Source organism: Eleginops maclovinus, chromosome 8 (assembly GCF_036324505.1).
Source record: "Eleginops maclovinus isolate JMC-PN-2008 ecotype Puerto Natales chromosome 8, JC_Emac_rtc_rv5, whole genome shotgun sequence".
Classification (NCBI taxonomy): domain Eukaryota; kingdom Metazoa; phylum Chordata; class Actinopteri; order Perciformes; family Eleginopidae; genus Eleginops; species Eleginops maclovinus.
In genome coordinates this window covers 4,603,571-4,621,406 of record NC_086356.1, presented here as the reverse complement: position 1 = coordinate 4,621,406, position 17,836 = coordinate 4,603,571, and the positions used below count along the sequence as shown (strand labels likewise).

At 41.2% G+C, this 17,836-nt stretch overlaps 1 protein-coding gene across 1 annotated transcript in view; it reads right to left on the bottom strand.

The window, feature by feature from the left end:
• The window catches only part of whrna (whirlin a), a 129,788-nt gene that overhangs the window by 72,203 nt on the left and 39,749 nt on the right, over positions 1–17,836 (bottom strand). The window lies entirely within an intron of this gene.

The following is a 17,836-nucleotide window of genomic DNA, read 5'->3' as shown; positions in this document are numbered from 1 at the left end:
ATTTTATGTATTTTATTATTATTATCATCATTATTATTATTATTGTCATACTCTACGGTAAGGTCTCGGATATATACAAAGCATGTCTCTGAAGTCTGTAGCTTTAAATGCAAATGAACTGCAGGGTTATTCCATCCATTGAGTGGATAAAGTTGGAATAGGAAAGCAATCGGGGGGGATTTCCTCCTGAGACAGCTTTTTGTAGTGGTCCTAATACTTGTAGGCATTGTAATCCTCCATAAATATATCTATTGCTTTATTTTCCAATTTAGGGATTTCTCCAATGAAGGTTAAAGAAAAGTCAGGTTCCAGGTGTGGAAGCTCTGAGATTAAAATGACTACTCCTTTCCAAAAAGGCTTTACATTTTCTTGATAGCTACAGGCTCATAATGAAAGGGACTTTATCGAATTGACTGCAAACTGGCAAGTGTTTGGAGGAAACTGCTTTAGCCGCTGCTATCAGCAAATTCATTCAGTTAGCTGATATGGAAATATCTTGAACACTGTTTCTAGGCTGAACTAATTCTAGCAGGGAAAACTTTAAGGTTCAGAGCTCTGTTTTCGATCTCTCTAATTGAAAACAAAAGGATCATTTTTCTTAACCATGAGTACTACTGCTATACACATACATATCATCTGCATACTGGAAGATGCTTGTATCTCCCGAAAACGACAATCTGGAGACCTATACTGCGCCTGTATTGTGATAACATGGCGACTAGATGCACCCTTAATGTAGAACGTCATCTTCAATCATGTTTGATTTGGTAAAAAAAGCCTAAAACAAAGCTTTCATAAAGTGCCAAAAGAAGGTTATGTGGAAATAAAGGCTCCAGTACACAACGTATCAAGAGGTTTGTGTTGGGTCATGTGAATTCAAACCTTCCTTTTATGAGTATAGGTGACCTGGTGTAACTTGGCATCTAATCAGATACAGTTCTAGCTAGACCCAGAGTGTTCTTTTTACTTTACTTTATCTCGACACCAATCCAAATCATTTCATTTATTGTTGTTGAATGTATTAAAGGCTGTTGCTGTTGGGAGAAAATGTAACGGTATACTGTGGATTGGATCTCTATTCAGCCATTTGTATTTCTGCTTCACAATTTTTAGCTCATATTATAGGTCCTTTAGTTAAGACATGCATTTGTCAGTTGTATTACTTTTAGGTTAAAATAAATCTAAAAGGCCCAACCATGATACCTCCATGTGTTGAAAAAAGACTTCTCAGAGTAGCTCTATGTTCTTTACCAAACCAGTCGTCTCTCTATCTTCTCTTAAGTGAACAACATTAATCTCGCCTCATCATTCTTATGCCGACAATACAAGCAGGGACCCACTAAATCCTCTAGTCGGTATGCCGATTAACATATGCTGCGAGCAACAGCTGAAATTATTACCCGTCAGTGTGCTGCAGATTGCGGAGGAGCCCCGTCTCCTTGAACACAACGATCGCGGCTGAATCAATTTCACAATCCCGATGTGTGCCAAGAGATAATAACTTCAATTCTGAGGCAACAAAACCCTGTCAGCAGTGAAGATCACTGACTGGACCAAAACGCCCATCATCACTCACTCCCTCTTCCACCAAGCATCAATGCAGAGGTTCGGATGGAAGTTTATAACAGATAAGTTCAGCATTACATAAGCAGGCGAGATAAAAAGAGAAACCTAAACAGAAAGGCACAGAAAACCAAGAAGCAGCGTGAAGTCCAAAAAGGAAAGTGTCTGTCTGCTTCAGTTTATGATTGTGTCTAAAATGTGACAGTGGGATGTCAAAGGCTATCTCCTTTATCTGAACAATGCACAACTCCACCCAATGACATGTGTCACATCCCCCACAGCCAAGTATCACCAGAGGGTCCTGGGGAACCAAAACGGTCACACCGTTTGCAGACCGAAGATGCTGCAAGAAAGGAAACTAGGGTAATGTTTCATAGAAAGGGAAAGGAGGTCACAAACGTACACATTCTGCAGTTGTGTATCAAATATTACGTTGGTTATAGCATGCCAACGTCCAAACTAGACTGCAATCAACACCTGATGTCCTGTCTGTAGAATTCCTTGTGTTCTGATCATAAAACCGCTTCACAGTTTGAAAAAAACAACCTGATTGGGATTGTTTTGACTCATTTGTCAATCATAATTCTCATCTTTGAAAAACACATGAAATGATTATGGTGAGGAAACAAAGAAGTATGTAATGTGTATATGTGTATAATATGAAATATGTAGTAAATACTGTAGACTATTTATGAAAAAGAGACACCATCATCATCATTATTTGTTTTAGGAAAGGAAGAAATGTGGTGCGGATGATATGACTGCAGAAAAACCTTTACAAATTGCACTGCAATCTAAATTTCCAAGTAACTTGAGTTCTTTATCTGCTGATTGTTTCATCTCAGAACATTGGCTTCTTTCCGAGACACTTTGCCGAGCGGCCACAGAGCATCGCTTTGATTCATAGTTGCAAAGCAGAGCTTATCACCATGCACGCTGCTCTGAGAAATGTAACTGCATTTAGGGGAAATGGAGGGAGAAAAGTGAAATGAGCAGTGTTTGGATCCAATGAGAAGCAGGAAGCCAGGGAGTTAGGAAAACATGACACACAAGGAGAAATGGGAAGACGGAGCGTAATGGAGGGGGTGGAGGGAGGGCAGTGGGTTTAAGCGGCTGCTCCATCATGTGAATAAGAAACAGAGGTAATCGACTAGTATCCGTACAGTGGTCCTAATGCGGCGTGTCTCGAGGGAAAGTGCTGATTGTGACACCGGGCTGATTAAGTTCTGCCCTGCTTTCACACAGGACAAAAAGTGCTGGGAAAATAATGGAACATAAATAATACCATAGCCTAATGGGAAATGGCAGCGGCAGGTAAACTGTTTTCAGATGATGCTGTGGAAAAAAACAATACGCTCTCATCAGAGTCTGGCAAATCCATTTTATACAAATAAGCTGAAAAAAAAGCCCAGCTGTAGAAACCCATCCGGCTCCATCACTTAGAAATGCCCGGCTACACACTAGGAGATTTAAAAGGTGCCTGGTGTCAGGAAAATTACAGTCAGTGATGACTTATGAGACATGAGGGATTCAACCGTAACCCAAGGTTGTGCAAAGAGAATTAAAATTCCCTTCTGGTCCTGCAAAGTCTTCAGCTGGAGGGGGATATCATGAGCAAACACACATGCTTTGTGACTTGACAACTATTTAGTCGAGTCTGTAGATGAAATAAAACAATTTAAAATGAACCAATGTGAATCCCCTTTTTAGAAAGCAATTACTGGCTCTTATTCAATAAATAGCTGTTAATTATACCATCTTAGTCTTTATTTAAGTGAGATTAAATTAGTTAAAGTACCGAGTCATCTTAACAAATACCAAGTCTTAAACTTGGGAGATTTAGACATCAAGAATAACCCAGATTATGCAAATATTGTAGCATCAATTATCATGGCAAAAAAACTCTTGAGAATGGTTCATGCTTTTCTTTCATAAAAGAAAGCATTTATTTCTGTGTTCTTTTACAGAAAGAAGAAAATGTGTTTTTAAAATCATGGAAAATTGCTACATTGGCAAAACTCCAAGTGGATTTAATCCCCCACCAATGCTCTACCTGAGGATCAATACACGGACACAAAAGCCTCTGCTTTCTCGAGTGTTCAGACGAGGTTAGGGTTTGGACAGGTGGATTTATGTGAGTAAAGAGAAGAGAGATCCACCTATCGTCCGTTAAAAGCATTTCTTCTTCGGTGGTGGCACAGGATTTGGCTGCAGAGCTGAAACCACTCCACGCTAATTGTTCCCTCTAATTGCACACACCTGATAAGATGTCGCAAACACGCTGAATGCAGAGGTAAACACGGGTTCATCAAAGCGTGCGATCTGTGCGCACAAACAAACACACAGCCCTGCGAGGGTTAGATGTATTGAAGTGACGCGGACACACAGAGCACAGTGAGGGGAAAGCAGCCAGGGAGATTGCCTTTCAACCAGTTTATTCACTGCTGTCATAACAGATCTGTCAGCCACAGTGGATCTGTTTCACACCAAGCAAGGGCAAGGATAGGAGGACAACCTCTTTTGTGTTCATGTTTCTAATGTTTCTTAACTGGTGCGTTCTGTTTTTGTGTTCTTCTCTTTGCTGACATTATTGCTTTCAACAATCAGACTTTCTTACTCCCATCACTTACAAAAACAGATAATAGCTCAGACAAAAGGACAGGCAGATCATCCTATTACTCTGTTGTACATTTAGAAATTAAAACATGAACTCCTGACTTTTAATCTTCACTACAAGAACGGAATCAAAAATGAATCTATCCCTGTATCGTCTGACTGCGTCACATGATGGCAAAACCCAAAATATCAACCACACACACGAATACACACACTCCAAGCTGCGAGTTATGAAGTCTGAATGCCGAAACCAAATGCGGAAGTGCCCTTAAGACCCGATTATGGTCTGTTCAAAAGGAACCAGTAGAAGAATCGAGAGGCATCCAGCAGCGCAACATGAGCAAGGTTCAATTTGGGGTGCAATGCCCCCTGGAGCGAGTGGGCGACAACTAATCCAGTTTGTAGAGTTTGATTTTCAATATTAGTGAAATCCTGGCTTCAGAAATTGTGGAAGAAAGTTGACACATCTTCCGTCAGGTGTTTTTTTAGACTCAAAACCCACCCGTTTTGACTGTATGCGAGTCGTAACAGTGACAGTACTAATATTTGTCCTTTTCTTTGTATCTTCATGGCACAGATTGCAAGTGGCTCTGGACGAAAGCATCAGATAAATGTATTGCAATGAAAGAAATACATCCAATGTCATTCAAAACTAGACTAGACGATGGTACTATCTTAATAAGAGTAGTATTAGTACGAGTTGTGAATAACAAACTAAACACAATTTTTCCATAAAAACTAAAGAGGCAAACTGCAGATTCACTTTTAGAATTATTTGAGCCTTTCTTTAAGGCTAAGTAGTCAATCTCTGCCCAGGAGCTGTTGCTAGGGTCTGTTTTTGAAACAAAATCACTAATGGAGTAAACTAAAAATGTTATTTGTAGACCTAGCAACTAAGTAATTCCCTCACTGGCACTGATGCATTGTGGGTTCACCGTGTCTTAGTCCAATAACAACAGACCGCTGTGAGGACTAGGCTTGCCGGGCTCTTGAGAACGACGAGCCGTAACGAAACTACATTGTGTTTGTTCTATTGCTCGTTGGAAGCTGGGAGGCGAGCGGATCTGTCGGCGGTGTGAATGGATCATAGCAGTCGATGCTGTGCAGCGTTGGCAACATTTTCAAAGTCCGCCCCATCTATCAGCTGAATGTGTTTGTGCCTCTTTGGGGGGGGGCGGAAGGCGAAGAGTATAACTGGCAGCAAGCGTGACTGGGAGACTACCGGTGAAGTGATTTCTCTGATGCTGAGCGAGAGCAAAGAACAAAAAGCAGAAATCATGTGTTATTGTTTCTCTGGGTTTAGTTTGCGTGTCACCGTGACGAGTGGAGCCACAATGCAGTCTGATTGCGGGTACAGTGTCAATAGAATGGTTTATGCATGAACTCAGCTGACAGACATTGACAATGCAAAGGGAAGGTGCTTTAGCTTGGGGGGGGGGGGGGTGTTAACAAACATTAGTTCAAGAGTTAAGGACTTGAAGATCTTGTACTGTCCCACCATTGATAACACAGAGCAGCAGGTCAACCAGCAAATCATTGACCAATCACAAACAGCTCAATGAACCCCAGCAGGAGATACAAGCTCAGGAGGACAGGCATGGCAGATCATCTGAACAGAGAATTCCTGATGATTTTGGGTATGAGAGGTCAAACTGTAAATGATCAGATGAGATATATATACTGTATATATTTAACATGATTTTAAATGAACTATTCCAGTTACTCTTTATCCCTTATAATCTAAGGGATTTAATGTATTTACACTGTATGAATACTTCCTACACTGGTCGTTGAATGTGGATTCAAATTTTCCTCCTGTCTTATACACTTCTGCCACACCTGACGTCTCCCTTAATCACACTGTAAGGTGGCATTCTGTAATAAAATACTGATGAGTTATGCACCTTGTTATTTAGCAGACACTGTCTCCCATTGTTTTTAATAGTATTGTAGCCAACAGGCTGAACTTAAAGTGAGCCACAGCCTCACACCAACATAGCATAATGGCATGTACACATGTATAATGCAGGTAAGACAAAGGTTTTGGTCCTGTGATGCTAATGAGACCTAAGCATGCCGTCTAACACTGGAAGCTCCACACAAGCCTGTCAAATGTTCCTCTATTACAACCCAAGGAGGAAAAAACTAGGAAAAACAAACCTGCTGCAAGTGTCAGGCACTTGTGATCCATAATATGACTAATGCTGTTATTTTGAAACAGCTAATCCCTTACGCAGTGCTTTGCTGATGTTTGCATCTGGTGGATAATTGATCCCCTTAATGCTGCCAAGACAAAAGCGTACAAAATTACAAACTGTTGGCTGTACTTTCGATCTAGGCCGGGTCCATACTGCTGTTTGGGAGGTAAATGCAACCAGCGCTGCTTGGATGGTTGGGCAGAGTCAATGTCTGCTGGTGCCTCTCTAGCGCAAACACATCTGAAAAAGCTATGGGACCAGCACATAGATCTGGTTTGCTTTGCAATTAGCTTTCAACAACTACAAGGAACTCCAAGGTCAACTTGCTTTATTTACTTTTGTTTGGACTCATAGATAACTTTTTCATTATCTGTTAATTGTTTCTGAAAGCTTTAAGAGGCCGATCGATCCTGTTGAGTGAATGACCAATAATCATTACGGACTAAACTCAGCAAGGTTAACAGGAAGCAGAAGTTTCAGTGTGAATCTGAGAGCAGAAACTTCTTTATTCTTCTTAAATACAAGTCTGTCTCCGAGTACTGTCCTGCACGTGTTTGAGAATGCACATTTGTTGGACATAGAGAAACAATTCAGGCCCTAGATGAAGTAAACACTTAGAAGGATTACTGAGTAATTGACAACGCTGCCAACACACAGACTTAATGGAACCAAGTCATCAATCTCAGGGATTAGCCAGAAGAAAACATCCACAATGCACTGCACCAAACCATCTCGGCTAATCCTCCCATTGCCCAATCCATCTCTAACACCCTCTTAAATTTAATATATAGGATGCATACACAGGATGCATAGAGAATACGGATGAGGCAATGTCACAGACTGTGAATAGAGATATAACAAATGCATATTAACACAGGAATAACAGTGCAGTTCTCTTCCAAAACTTCCAACAGACTGCCTCTTATTGACCTAAAGAAACATGAGGATAAGGGAATAAACTGCTGATGGTTTGGCTGCTCTTTTCTCCACCAGGGTTATCCGGATGTTCTTTGGAGTTTCCTCTCGTCCGACTCTGTCTTTATGTTGAACAGCAGACGTTCCAAGGTGGAAAGAAAAGAAACCAATGTTTTTCTTCTTTACAAGATCCTTTCCTTGAACCTTAAAAGAAAAACCCTCCTCGGGATTATTGCTTTTTTTGTGATGTACTTAGTGTTAAAAATGTTCCATTAAACTTTTGTGATTGCTTTTTCCCGACCCACATCTCTTACTGCACACCAGGCCGACCGTAGAGAACCGGTTCTCTCTGAACTTAGCCATGTTTTTTACTTAGTTTGTATGGCTTTTATTCTCGGGGTAGAGATACCTTTTTTATTTTAGCTGTATTTCTGTGTTTGCAGTTTGGGATTGGTTTGGAACCAGTGCCGCTTTGAAGCTTGTATGTGACTCCTGGAGAAGTCAAAAGCAGTTTATGCAATTTAAAACTAAACTCAGTGGGTCTGACCGTACTTCCAGCGAAGACAAACATCCAACGACTGAGCTTTCTGCACATCTTTGCTGTGAAACAACAATATCTGCCATGGCAAACAGAGATGACACTGATAGCTTAATGTGAATTGCCCAGTGATCAACATGGACCCTGATGCTTTTGGACTGGTTTAAAAAGAGAAAGTGTCAGGAAGGCTGGGGTGGGCATGAATCAGTCTACCTCCCACACATTCATCTGAACCAGATCATTAATCAAACGTGGCTCCTATAGCTCCTCCATTCCCTCTCATATCTCCTGTATTAAGCAGCATCTTTTCTGTAATTTACAACGCCACTTCCCGGATACAGATGCCCGACATATTTCACGTATACTACGCAGAACATGAGAGCGAGAGGATGGAGAATGAGAGCAGGAGAATGCAAATTCACAGTTCCTGCAAAATGTGCCGCTTTCCCCTCGCTTGTTTGTGTCTCAATATGAAGAAACTCCTCTTGGAATCAGCTTTATCTTCTGTGTTTGGTAAAGCAATCAGCAGTGATGGTTCTGTCTTAATAACACAGTGAATGATGACTTCAGTTTGAGAAGCAGCAGCAGCAGCAGACAGGGGAATATTTTCCACCACGGAACAATGAACAGAATAACACGGGTTGTGTTCACAAGCAAAGTGCAGTACTCTTCCTTGTGCATGTTTCTGCTTTAATGTCTGACTGGGCATCAACTGTGAATAAAGCTCTGCGTTCTAGATATTATACAAAGGATGCTTCTGTGCCTGCAGGTGATTGCGGGACTGTTTTGAACCAAATCGATTTAATCACTCCCGCGCTCGCAGACGCATCGATGTACTTCTGCATTCGAACCACACTTACGCTTCAGGACATTGTAAAAAGTGTTGGCGAAATCAAATGGGATGATTTTAAGAAATGATTACCGCTTCGGCTTAGAGCCAAGCTTAAAAATATGCCAGGAGAAATTGAGTTGCAAAAGTACACTTAGAAAGGGAACATAAATTAGGCCAAACACACGCTGAGTAGTACAGCCAGAATTAATTATTTCAGTCTGAAAATGTTTGACATAATCCAAGACTGTCCAAAGAAATGTGATAGGAAAGCTCACTGATTGACATTCATAAAGGATAACTTGCAAACAAACGCGTGTCGTACACCATTACGGTTTTGTTTACAGAACTTCTCAGAAACGTAAGATAGTTCTTGGAAAGTTAGAATAATGGCCATGAAAAAGCCAGTTAGTTATTGGTGTGAATGTCATTACCATGTGGCGATTACTTAAGCACGTTATTACGCATTACTCTTGAACCATGAGACACAGAGGCACGAACCTTTAGAAAAACACATCTCATTTATGGCCTTTTTTAAAACACAAACTGCCATGGCTTCAATCTCAAACAATTAATCATCTCAAATTAGCATTTGAATGGCCACAACTCATTATACTGACTTGTTCCTGAACAGGAAAAAAAAACATGGCTGCCATCAGAAAATCAGCACGATTGTTGAGACCTGTAGTTTAATTCCCCCTTGGATTTACATACAGACACAACATTCAACACTTCTTAATCAAATACATATATTGTTTCTAAGATTGTACAAAGCAGGGGTATTTTATGCAAACAAATACAGAGCTTTAAATTGTGGATCTGAGATAACACTTTCTATTACTGATTATAGGTTATTAGAATACATTCACATTATATACGTTAACATTCAACTGCAGAAAAACACAGAAACGAAAGAGAACTTTTCGCACATACATTTATGTCAACATTTAGGGGTCAAACAAGTGACCTCTGTTTGGGGGCTGTGTTTCTAAAAAGCAGGCCAACAAACAAACACTTCTCCAGCTGAACGCTTTATTCATGTGCCCTCATTCCCTTCCAGAGGCGAGAGACGTGAATTATGGAAGACAGGAAGTACAGTAGAAACTGGTGCGTGTCTGAGTAGTGTATAAGATGGTCTCATTACTCAGCTGTGAGTGTGTGCAAAATGTGTGTGTGTGTGTGTGTGTTTCCCTGTGTCTGCATGTGTGATTTTCTTTGTTTTCAGGCTAGTTTGTTTGTTTGTTTGTGGGAAGATCAAAAGACTGTGGAGGCAGTAAAGTTTTCTCCGTGCGTACCTGGATAAGAACTTTAAAGCCAGAGGAGGAGGAGGAGGTGAGGAGATGCTACACAACTAATAACTGATATTCACATCATGCATCACTCTTCATGCATGCATACTATGATTTGCATCTTCCCACTCAACTACCTTGTATTATTTCTTTCTTTACGGGACACAAGTCCAATTTTGCCCGTTGAAACAGCTTCATTAGGGGAGTCCGACTTGATCCTCCTGTGTTTAATGGGGAGATCAAATGTCTTCAAATATCACAGAGACTGCTGCTTCAAAGACAGGCTAAAGAGCTGCAACCCAAACTGTCTTCAGTGTCAAACTCTGCAAAGTGAACATCAACGCAAAATAACAAAGAGAAAAACATATTTTTAAAACCTCCGACTACAAAAGCCTCAAACATGCCACGATCAAACAGCGCTGTTTTCCAACTTCAAAACCATGGACGACGAATGCCAAGCCTCATATAAATCAACTCAGGAATTTCAAAAATAAATACCTAAAAACGGAATATGGAAACATAAACATTAGTTTGGATGTAAGATGACAGCGTCTCTCTGTTGCTCTGCTGGCTCAGCTGTCAATCACACGCTTGGAGCCTGAAGGAGCTTTTCGCATACACCCCCTTTTTTTTCATCCTTCCTCCACAAATACTATTAAGAACTCATTGTAAGACTCATTTACATCATAATGACCACACAAAGGGATCAGGTTTTGCAATTTCAAGCCGGGAGTGCAAAATATCATTTGGAATATTTCAAACAGGTTTCTGTTTATCCTGCAGAGCAAGGAAGGCACGGCTGCAGGCTTTCATCAACGTGCCCGTCAAACATCAAGCCGAGACCACAGGAGGTCCCTGGGGTCTGACATCACCGGGGAGTATGTCACATATCGCCCCCCTCACCCACACATACACACTCTCTCTTCAGGTATACACACACACATGCTCTCTCTTCAGGTATACACACACACACACTCAACATAAAAGGTCGGCTTCCCAATGTTTTTTTTAAGCGAGCACACGAAACACAGCACTTCACATGGATTTCATACGCAGCCGTTGTCCCGAGCGACCTTTGATGTGTCTCCACGTGTGAACAAATAACACAACAGAACATTAGTAGAACTCAATAACGCAAGCCAGTGAACGCTGAAATAACCAAAGGGTCCCGTGCATGGAGCGTTATTATGTGCAACGTTTAGAGCAGCTTTGGTTGGGGTGGGGTGGGGGTGCACTTGCTCCCATTTGTTGTGATAACGATTCTGAACCCAAGAGCAGACAAGAGACGGTGTTGAATTGATGCAAGAGGGTTTATTGAATGAGGTGGAGGAGCAGGTAGAGGACGCGGAAGCCGGGGGGAGGGTGAGGCAGGCGAGCTGGATTGCGTGATCCGGATAACTGCAGGCAGAGGGAAACAGAGTTAGGTTGTGGTCAAAGGCAACAAGAGACGAGAGTTCGGTAGCGAGGTAACAAGGTAACAAGGTAAACTGGAGCCAGGCACGTATCATTACCACTGTAGAGCGAAGTACGATCTGGCACCGACAGCAGGGGATCCAAGGGTTTATGAAGGGGAGTTGATTGGAGATGACGACCAGGTGAGCATGATTGCAGATGACGGCCAGGTGTGAAGTGAGACAGACAGGGGGAGTGGCAAACCCAGGAGGAGGAAAAACACAGCAGACTGCTGTGACCACAACACCATTATTGATAATGACTTCATGATTTCATGAAAGATTCAATAAAGAACCTACTATACGCCTGAAAGCGCTTATTATTTATCCTTATTTAAGAACGCATGAATTTAATTTGGCAATAAAAGAAATAAGAAGAAGCTAATTCTAACATGACTTAAAGTCTATAATCATTGCAACAGCCCCTTACTTGAAATGACAGTCATCAGCCTTCTGAGAAAATGAAACAGTGCTCGTGTTAGGATACAACAATTTGAGATAAAATAAATGTTGACCTGCCTAAAAAACCTACAGCAGGCTATAGGAGTATGTATTTGAGCACAGTTGATCAGAAACTAATGTAGGATTCATGGGGGTATAAGTATAGGGTTAAAAAGCTCCTTTTAATCTGGGTATTCTGTGTGTTTCTTGTAAGTGAAAGTAAAAACTATGCACTCTAGGTGTAGCTTGGGCCTTTGCTGTCAGTGTCTGCTTTTTAAAGGTGACATAAAAAAGCTGGATTCCTATCTCAGTGAACAAATATAATTTCCAAGAGTACACAAAAGGGTTTGTGAACCTCTGTTGCTTCCCGCGGTGTTTGATTTACAGTGTGTTTGATTTAGATTAATAAAGCAAAGAGGAGCGATGAGACAGGAAAGGTGGGTGGGGATGCAAAAGTGATGAAAGCGTATTCATTTTTAACAGCCCTGAAGTTTTACAAGTCTTTTGTTTCCGAGGAAACAATGAGGCGTGGAGAACGCAGCAGCAGTAAAATGTAAGCGTCTGCATTACACAGTTTGCCTCGTTTGCCGTGCGTGTGCAGCGGGGGCTTTCCTGCGTACACCAACAACATCAGTCAGGAATAAACGGATTATGTTTGTTTCCATTTATCGAGTTAATCTCTTCTTGCGTGACAGGCACACATGATATGCACTGAAACACATTGAAACCCTAATCTGACATGCCATAAATGAATCAATACTGATGATGGACAGGAAACCATCTGAACCCAAAGATTCAACAACAGTTCCATCGTTCAGAACTCATCTCTTCTAGATGTTCCCGTCTGGTCTTCCTTCCTGTTGGTCCCAGTGAAGATCCACAGAGAGACCCCTGAAGAAGTTAGAAAACTTAGTGCTGTTTCTCAATTTACATACTCCTGTTAGTACACTGTCATCTAGTACACCCTAACCTTGCTATTGAGTGATTCTCAACTTGGGGATTGCTGCTGAAGTAGAACACGGCTCTTATGCGAGGAAAATGACATACGAGTGCTTCTTTTTGTTATTGTTATTTATAGCAAATTGCATAACCACCAACAAATGACTGCAACTATGGCATTCAACTTGTGTCACCTTGACTCTTGTATTGTCCTCTTCTCCAGGAGCAACTGGTTATGCTGCAGCTTGACTTCCTTGGCCGCCATTATCAAAAGATCGTCCCTTCGGCTCAATTCCAAACCGACCCCTACAACCTCTCCCTGACCGCTTCACCTCCGTTTAAGGTGGAGGGCTCCACAAATTAAGTGCTGTTCCAAACCACCTAATGGGGAGGGGAAGTTTGTTTTGTAAACCCTCCAAAAGAGAGTCTGCATCAGTGCCGTGTGCCCTACCAGACCGTATGCAATGCTATTCATGTCTTACTAATTGACGGCCGTAGAATAAGTTTCCAGTTATCATACGGATGTCAAATTGAAGGTTATATTGTATTATTATTATTCCTAATTAGGCTCATATTACCCATATCTAGTCTATAATCAGTAGATGTGCTCATTTGATTGTGCAGTTTTGTATATTACATAAAAACAAATTACTTTTTCAACAACCTAGCAACTCATAACGCAAAAAAATATGAACTGCCTCGAAAGATTTTTAGAGTTTCTTGTAAGTATTATCTGTTATTTCTACTGAACGATGCTGATCCAAAACCAAGGTCACAAAAAGTTAGGATAGTTTCTGTTTCTGCCAGATAGAGGGAGAGTGCAATCTGAATTTCCACCCAAGAAAGAGCTACATTCAGTTTACTGCATTGTGGAGAGTGAAGGTGTAGGTAGGGGTTGGTTTGGTCAACTACATAGCCAAGATGCCAACTATTGAGAGTGAAAAGCGTCCAGCGCATCATACTTAACTTTTGGACCGTTATGCAAACACCATCTGGGAACTCATGTTGGATGTTGGCCTAGTTTTAAATGTGAAAGCACTAATGCACTGGAATCTGTGGAAGTAGAAGTATGCTGAAACGCAAATTGAGACCCAGTTATGGTGGGGCTTTCTGCTCCTCCTCAAAACTCAGGATAAAAAGAAGCAGGGATGGCCAAGGATTACAACAAATCTCAGATAATAAACAAGCCTGATCGTGCTCTGCTAAGAAAGCCATCAGAGTCTCCTTAATCTACTTTGGCTGAACAATCCTTTCTGAAACACGAGCTGAGCGCCTTGTTTCTGGGGTTAAATGTTCCCCTCATGCCTTGCAAGTTAAAAGCCATTTAGCACTTTTATTTAATATGAATTAATGAACATGCTGATGCTTTTTATGGGGACGGTATTAGGCGGGGCGGGCAGCCAGAATCCTGCAGTCAGCATCCATAAATAAGCACTGCTGAGCACCAAGGAGCAGTTGATGCCATCCAGGCCTATGGAGGACACTTCAGGGTCGCAGCCAATTAAAATAAACAGCTGACTGGGACAGGTGGGACAGGTGGGACAGGTGCTCATGAATAAAGCTGAACCAACCAGTGCACCTCTTCTTTAAAACAGGCTTTCCAACTGTGATCATCAAGCTGCAGCGTTGAGCGGAAATAAATTGAAATTAGACTGAGAGAAATGTCTTTGAAGAGGCCCTATTTCACTATGTTTGTGTTTTCCCTTTCCGGTCGTGCGTTGTATATGTTTGTGTGCATGTAAATGGTCTGCAGAATTCCAAAGTTCCCACACACACCTCCCCCCTGCCTGAAACGCCCCGACTGGACTCCTTTGTTTACATCAGTAACATAGTGACATCACTAATTAACCATTGCACTTATTTTTGGCTAGCACTCGAACACAGTGTACATGATACGCTAAAGGGCGGGACATCTCTAAGATGTTGACTAATCACAACAGAGCTGGCCAGCTAACCAATCAGAGGAGACTGGGCTCTGGTTTCAGACAGAGGGTGAATAGAGGTGCCGTAGGAGAAAAATAATGCATGTAAACATTAGAGGCACAAAATACAAATATGAAACCTGAAAATGAGCATAAACATTGACGCAGTATGGAACTTCCTCTTAATAAAGTGAGGAGACTAAAGCGAGAAAGTCTCACTATTGCTTTCCCTATTCCAAGGTAAATTCATACTTATGTCCAGACCTGACCAAAAGTTTGACACAACTTTGTGTTTATGATTTTTTTTTTACAAGCAACTTGTTCTGGTGGTGCAAATAATGAAGCAAGAAGCAAGGTGTTACATAGCTGCCAAACCTCCAAGGGAAAGTGTATCAGGTGTCAGGCTGTCATCAGAGACTGCAGGTCACCTCTCCGAACAACACTCTGCATTAGTTTCTATTCCAACAGACCAGAATTAGTGCTGCAAATTCCCCTGTACATTATTTATATTAAAAAGATACATGTACTAATCGTAAAACATAGAAAACAGAACTAAAAATGAAGAATAGAGATTAAACATTGGGGACAAAACATGTAGGATCTTTTAGGTAAAACGTTAACTTGTTTCTGCTATCCATCCTAAGACGTTATCTTTAGTATCTTTAAGGTATTACATGGAGTAGAAGTTGAGAGACTCCAAAAAAAATGCTTAAAATTGTCTTTTACAAATGAGATTTCGTCCGCCTCACATTGATTTATTATTAGGTTCCATGCCATACAACGTTTTGGACAGGATGCTGATTTGGATAGCCTAAGATTGCTGGTTTCATCATAAGGAACTAAATAGAGATGTTTTAATGCAGAAGTTAGACGACAACATTGAGAACATCAATGCAATGGTGTAATTAAAGGGGTAGCAACTTTCAGTCGGACCTATATTAGAAGACTTTGCCTCTCAGGTGCTCAAACTCATTTATCTATGTAGTGTAATTAGCTTCCCTGCCCTCCCATTAGAAACAGTTTCAGCCTGCAGGCATTTCAACTCAACTGTTCCATCCACCCTGCAAGCCGTTTTTCTCCTATCCAATCAAGAACGAGTGAAAGACGGATGCCCCCTGCCAGCGACACAGCCTCTCAAGTCGGAAATGTTTCATTTTCATCTCTGTCTCATTTGCTACTTCATTTCTGGGCTGAGTTCTTTCAGCTGAAGTCAAACTGAATATGGATTTAAACATCTCAATGCTGACGGGGACAAAGAGCCTCTTTGAAATTCGACTTCTGTACATGCTGTTGTTTTTTTTTAATGTGTCCAAACATATAAGAAGATCAGATCATCTCTTAGCATGGCTGCAGTGCTGTTCATGTTCATTTCACAGCTGATGTTTTGAAATTCATACTTTCCAATTGTTCTAACAATGACTCAAGTTATATTTAAGTGCCCAGTAAGCCATGACAGTGTGGCAGTGAGTCAGTATGCACAATACCAATATTATAATATTGTTTCCTCTTCCTCCAGGTGTTTTAACCCGCAAAAGTTTGTTGAAGTACAATTTCTGTTCTTACATCCCAAGGATATTATATTGTTGGTAAAAAGCCAATATTCCATGTCGACAAGCTTAAACACTTAGAGAGAAAGTTAAAACACACCTAAACTGTTCCTATTGTTTGTGTTTTCCTTTTCCTGTAGTGTGTTACATAGATTTGTGTGCATGTAAATTGTCTGCAGAGGCTACAATCTCACTAAGCTGTTGAGCAATCACAACAGAACCGGCAAGCTAACCAATCAGAGCAGACTGGGCTGTGGTTTCAGACAGAGGGTGATTAGAGGTGCTGCATCACAGGCAGTATGAGACATATAAAGAGCTTTTTGAACATTAAAGCATGGAGACATGTCAATCAGCATAAGAAGGCCCCTTAAACATTATTGCAGTATGAACCTTCCTCTTAACAAAGTCTCAGGAAACTAAAGAGGGAAGGTTGGTTTTTTTTAAAAGGCCACTGAAATTTCACTACTGCTGTCCCTATTCCATTTGCTTTGGATACCGTGATGCTTATCTCTAGTTAACAATCACCCAAAAACCTAACAATATGGGAATATTCCATTACGACCAGCCTAAAACTTATAGAGGTAGAGTTAAAACCAATCCAAACCCAACCCAGATGCTGCTACCTTTTACACAACTCCTAGCTAAAACACATGTAATCAGTTTCTTAAAGCATTTTCAGAAACATGCTAAAAGAGTTGAAAGATGTAAAGAGCAGTAGTTGTACACATTTACACCGTTTGCATACGCTACTCAGCCTGATTATCACCTGCTTCTATTAATAAAGCAGAAAGTGGGTTCAGGAAGATATCTGAGGTGTGCTGCTGCGCCACAGGACAGATTCACAACTCAACAGAGCAGTGTGCTGCAAGCCTTCAGTGCTCGGCTGTCGTCTCTGCTCTGTAATGCACTGCTCATCAGAAAGCTCTCTGCTGCCATTTCATCAAGCAGCTACCTGTACGATCTGAGACCAAGTTTCTCTGAGAGACACGTTACTGTCCGTCACCGCTCTGCTGAGCTTGCAATATTCTTACGGGGAGTGACGAGGTCAGAGCTTGGACGGCAAATATCAACTCGACACATATTCTGCAATCGCACAGCAGCCCCGGCTGGCTGAAATGCTCTTGGCAGGATGTAGAAGCAGCGGCCACAGTGCTACTGAGGGAGGAAGTTCCCAGTTGGAGAATAGCAAGGAAGCCGAGCTGTCCTAATGGAACACATTTTGTACACAATGCAAATCAGTCAAAAGCACGGCTTTCAAACATCAAATTAAAACCTTGAATCAATAATGTTTCCAGTCTGAATTAGCGAGATAACTAAGTGCATTTGAAGAGTTCAAACCTCTGCAAAGGCTGTGCTCGTTCTCCCAATACTGAGGAAGTTGGAGCATAATCCAATATCATGATTTGAATCCACTCCAAAATGTAAAAAGGTTACTGCTTGGCCGGTGCTAAACCCATGCACCAAGGACAATCAGGCTCTACTTTTTTAGACAGATAAACAAACCAAAAACATAATAATGGAAACTGTATTTGAATTCAGCACATCATCAAATCATCTGAATGTATTTTAAAGTCAAAATGAAACCCCT